The sequence below is a fragment of the Dipodomys merriami genome, unplaced genomic scaffold, assembly GCF_024711535.1.
Source record: "Dipodomys merriami isolate MVZ:Mamm:240054 unplaced genomic scaffold, mDipMer1.0.p SCAF_30, whole genome shotgun sequence".
Classification (NCBI taxonomy): Eukaryota; Metazoa; Chordata; class Mammalia; order Rodentia; family Heteromyidae; genus Dipodomys; species Dipodomys merriami.
The window spans coordinates 15,257,623-15,263,622 of NW_027204493.1; positions in this window are offsets into that span (position 1 = coordinate 15,257,623).

Consider the following 6,000-nt stretch of genomic DNA (forward strand, 5'->3'; position numbering starts at 1 on the left):
AACTGGCAGTTACCAAAGAAAGATCTATCTTTTCCTAATGGATTCTGTGACTGGAACACCACAAATTATATGGCTCCACAAGTTTTGAGAAGTGCAGTTTACCAACACCTCCCCCCTTTCTTGGAAGTTTACTTATTAAGGGAGCACAGAATTTTTTTTGAAATTCATTTTCTTACCATTTCCATCTGTAAGATATGATCCCTTACTCCTTGTGTATTCTGGATATATAAATTTTGTACATCATATCTTGTGAAAAATGTGCTAAAGGAATTCAGAAATGTCTTTAGCACATAAGTCACTCCCTAATATCACTCATTAATAGCATTCCATAATTTGGCAGACATGGTAACTCAAAACTCCTTGGTTTGGCTTTTTAAGATCCTCCACAATGTTTCCACCATCTAGTTTATGATCTCATTTCTCATTATTCTTCTCCATATTCTTTGTTCCTTAAATAGTCTGTGTCCATTTCTGCCTCCCTATTTGTGTACATATTCTGTAGGGAGGGGGCTTGAATTTCATAAAGTCTAGAGAAAATGTTAGAAATTCTTAATTAGTCATTTAACAAATATTTACTGCCTGTTTGCTTTAATATTGTATTTCTTGGGATGCTTTGTTGTAAGCAACAAAAATAGGCTTTGGCTAATTTAGGAAGAAGAGGAATTTATTGAAAGGACATTGAGTAACTCAAGGAATTTCTGGAGATCCAGAGACTAAGGCTTGAAGACTGAGCAGCCAGGAGTGATTCTGTCAGTCTGATTGGTGGAGTTGATCTTTCTCATTCAGTAAGGATGCCACAGCTCAGTCATACTGCGCCCATGATCCACCTACACTATTAGCCCTTGGCTTCAGAGGCTGAAAATAGAACCACTGACCAAGCCATCTCTTAGATTTGGGCTGTAGCTGTGATTAGGCCCAATGCTAGTTATCAGAGTAGATTCTGGATGATCCCTTTATCATATCACTGCCAGATCCAAAACCCTTTGATGGGTGGAACCTTGAGCATATATATCCATGTCTAACTGCAAGAGATATTGAGAGGATCAAAGACCTTGGAGTCAAAGCAGACACCCTGAAAACATTACAGGAAGGAATAGGAGAAACCCTAGGTCTCCTTGGCACAGGCTGAAATTTTCTTAATATAGACCCAGAAATACAACAAATCAAAGAAAGGTTGGATAAATGGGATTGCATGAAATTACAGAGCTTCTGCATAGCAAAGGACATAGCTAGCAAGATCAATAGAAATCCCATGGATTGGGAGAAGATCTTCACCAGCCATACAATGGACAAGGGTTTCATATGTAAAATATACTTGGAACTCAAAAAATTAAATCCCCCAACAACAAATCCTCAAAAAAACAACTGCCCCATTAATAAGTGGGTTAAAGATTTAGAGAGAAACTTCTCTAAAGAGGAAATAAGAATGATAAGAATGGTCAATGGACAGATGAAGAAATACTCAACCTCTTTAGCCATAAAAGAAATGCAAATCAAAACAATATTGAGACTCCACCTCACCCCAGTTAGAATGGCTATAATCAAGAACTCTAATAACAACAGATGCTGGAGGGGATGTGCACAGAAGGGAACCCTACTGCATTGTTGGTGGGAGTGAAAACTTGTTCATCCACTTTGGAAAGGAGTATGGAGGTTCCTCAAAAGACTCCACATAGAGCTCCCCTATGACCCAGCAATTCCACTTTTGGGCATTTGCCCAAATGATCACAAACAAGACCATACTAAAGCTACCAACACAACTATGTTTATTGCAGCATTATTTACCATAGCTAAGATATGGAACCAACCCAAATGCCCCTCAGTAGATGAATGGATCAAGAAAATGTGGTATAAATACACAATGGAATTCTATGCCTCCATCAGAAAGAATGACATTGCCCCATTTGTTAGGAAATGGAAAGACTTGGAAAAAATTATATTAAGTGAAGTAAGCCATGCCCAAAGAAACATAGGTCCCATGGTTTCCCTTATTTGCAATAACTAGTATATGTCTGGGACAAGCAGAAAAGGTCAGTTAAGATGATGTTAAGCGAAATGAACCCCAAGATAGGGACACAGTGTTTTTTTTCCTTTCTTGCTATTGTTTCTAACATATTTATAAGGTACCATGTGGTTTTTTTGTTGCTTTGTATGTTCCTCTATCATGGTATAACCCCTGTTTTCACTGTATTTGATGTTGGTATAATTTGGGGAGGGGAAGGGAAAAAACAAATTGTTCAAATAGGGATACAGGTGGACCCATTGCAACAATGAGATGTACAAGACACTATGTTGAAGAATGGCATTTACAATTTAGGTGGGGGTGGGGGAAGGGGGCCTGGGGAAGGTGTAGTTGTGGAGGTGGGAGGGAAGGGATGGTAGGGTAGAAACAAAGAAGGAGGCAACAATGCTTGATAAGAAATGTACTCATTACCTTGCTCATGTAACTGTAACCCCTCTGTACAGTATTTTCACGATAAAAAAAAACTAAAAAAAAAAAAGAGACATTGAGAAATGCAGTGACTGGGATTTTCAGCTGCTTTAGGAGGAGCAAGGCTCTGTCTCAAGATGGGAAATTTCCTAAAGAGAGGAAGACATGTCAGGTTTTGGTTGGACAGAAAGAGTGACATCTACCCACCATGGTTATTGGGTGGATTATAGGGGAGCACACAAAAGGAAAGATTCTTCCCTAATCTGCCCCCCCACAAATTTATAGTCCACCTAAGTTGACAAGACAAAAAGATGTGATTTTAAAATAACATGGAATCATTCAATAAATTGGACTGCTTAATTAAAAGATGCTAGAATGATACTAAGCAAAGTGACAGCTAAAGAAAGACATACTCATATCTTACAGCTCCAAACCATTGCTTCTCAGTAGATTTTTTGCATTTATGTAAGTTTATGCAAATAAACAGTGTTTCCTTCTGGATACTTCTACGTATCTTTTCAGCTCACTTCCAAGTTTATCTGCACAGACAAGCCCAACAAGAAAAATGCTGCTCAGGACTATAGCTATCTCTGTTGCTCTCTGTCTTTCTCTCTTTCTTACCTCTATTTTTATCTCTATCATGTGTCTCTATTTTATTTAGAGACATATATATATATATATATATATATATATATAGTTGCAACTATAGATCATCATCTATTATTGATTGATTGATCAATTGATCACAAAGAAATAGCAGTTTTCCTTTCCCTTCCCTGGGAAAACAGGTGTTAAGACTGAACACAAATAAACAAAAAAAAAAAACTAATAAATAATGGCATAAACTTGGAAATAAGTACAGATTTTTTACCCTGAGGTAGCCTAGTAGAGAACATGCATCAGAGTCCTGGGAAGTCTTTACTACCCTTCTGCATTGTGTGGTGAATGTCTTCTTTGGTGAAGGGCAAGGCTAGCCTGACCTTGGGTAGAACTCTATGCAGAGCTGAGAGCTGAATGCTTTCCTGTGCTGTGTCAAGGTTATTGGTGCCAGGTCACTTGGAGCTGTGTTGGTGCTGTTAGCCAATGACCACTCAGGGTTAACAATGGAATCTGTGTGGGCAGGGCTGGGGAAAAAATGGGTCACTTAGCTGTTTGTAGAACGTCCAATGCCAGCAGCCAGGGCCTCCACCCAAAGCAGCCACCCAGCCCCAAGGCCCTGTTTCTCGACCAAGTTTCTTTTGCATGTCATGCAGCTAGCTCTCTCTCTCACATTCTCTACCTTTCTAGGAGTCATCATGGCCTCCAGGGAGAGAATGAAGGAACCAAAAGCATAGAGAAGGAACCAGATATCACGTTCAGTTCTCAAGGAAGAGAAGGTGCTTGTGCAAGGTTACAGGAAGGACGCTGCCTCAGTAGCTTTCTCCAGTTACTAACTGGATGATCACTGGCAAGTCAGTCTTCCCAATATCATCAGTAAAATGGGATTATGTGAGACAAGAATGAAATCATAGCAAACTATAAAGAATAAGTTCGTTTGTTGATACTTTAGGAGTCACTGCAGCTTGGGCTGTTGGTATTGGATGAATAGTCCATGGTCTTCTGTTCTGGTTCTTGCCTGTATTTGTATCCATGAAAATTCTTTGGGAAAAGCTCTTCTGTAGGTAGCTTGGAGGTGTAGTCAGAATACAGGCAGTAAGAAGAGCTCTTATCCAGACTAGGCATCCACTCACTACACACACACACACACACACACACACACACACATACACACACACACACACACACACACACACACACACACACACACAAAATGTGACTATTAACTAATGCTCTAACAACTATATCATAATGTGCCAAGAAGAGAGACTATGGACCTAGATTCCTACATTTGGAAATCCTGAATGTGCAGGATTTTCTATACGATCTTGGACACATTCCTGAATATCTCAGGGCCTCATTTTCATTAGTATATATAATAGGCTAATGCTAGTACCCGTTATCTGGGGCTACTGTGAGGATTAAAGAAAATTAGATGCATAAGGCACTTAGAGCGGCTCCAATACAGTTCATATCCAATGACATGAGTTGCTATTGTTTTAATGTTATTTTCAAACTTCTAAATGAGTATAGTTTTATTCAGAGCATTCTTAAACAGAAGAAAGTCAACTGTGAACATGTTTTGCTTGGGTACTTTCTATATGTGATTTTAAAGAACTCCTTACCTTAATCTCAAACTCAGTACCGACGTTAAGTAAAACATACCTGCACTACAAAATGGTGATCTGAGATTCAAATCCAGTTCCCTCAGACCCCAAGCCCCCTACCAAGGCCATGCTTGCTCCTCTTCCCGGAGGTTACTACCATTACTCAAAATACTTGGTGTTCTTCCTTAGAATTTCCTTACAGGCTACATGATCATGTTTGGAATACAGATCATCAGAAAATTTGAAAAGTCACTTTTTTTTTTTGGTCAGTCATGGGGCCTGATCTCTGGGCCTGGGCCCTTCAGCTCAAGGCTAGCACTTTACCACTTGAGCCACAGCACCTCTTCCGGCTTTTTCTGCTTATGTGGTGCTGAGGAATGAAACCCAGGCCTCATGCATGCAAGGCCCACCTTCCCAGCCCCATAAAAAGTCACTTTTTGTCAGGGTAAATAGCCTAACTAGATAATACTGCTTAGGGGATTAAAAACAAAGTTGTGATTTATGCCTATAGATGGATGATAAGCTGGCTTTGGGAACAATTTTTTTTAAAAGTTCTTAAATGTTTTGAAAAAAAATCCAGTATCCTAGGAAAACTATTTCCCAGTGTGTTAGCTGTCCGACATTGGGATGTCTACCTGAGATAAACACCTTGAAAGGAAGACATACTTCTTTGGCTCACAAATTCAGTGATTCCCATTCACTTTCATTTAGACCCATCACTTTGGGCTTGTGGCAAGGCAAAACAATATGGCAGGGATGACAAAGAATTGGAAACTTCTCACTTCACAGCAGATGGGAAACAAAGGGAGAGTACCAGAGGAAAGGCATGACAATGACCCAACTTCCTCCCCTGAAATGCCCTCTCCAAAGTTTCTACCACTTCTCAATAGTACCATCAACGGGAGCCTAAATCATAAGCTTTGGAAGGCAATTAAGATCCAAACCAAAATGCCCATCCCTCTTTGGTTCATTCTGGTTTTGATATGCTGGTTTTTAAATAACGAATAGCGAGACAAGAGGTTACCCATCCGTGGCTCCTCACGGTCTTTCCACAGTGAGATCCTTTTCCAGGTTCCTTGGAATATCCATTTGTATTAAGTTCTACAAAGTTAAGGACCACTTTGGGCAGAAGAAGAACTATATGTGTGTCATTTTGTGACTTCTCAAAGCAGCTTGTTTCTGTGGGAGGAGACAAAGGAGCAGGGTGGATCTATAATCCATTCCAGGTCACAGAGCTAGTGGAACAGAACAGATGTGGAGCTGGCCCAGGTGTTCCTTCATCGGCCCTTGGCTGTGCTCCAACCACCGCAGTCTGAAGTCCTTCCACACTGGGCTGTGCACTACAGATTCTGAGGCTACGCACTA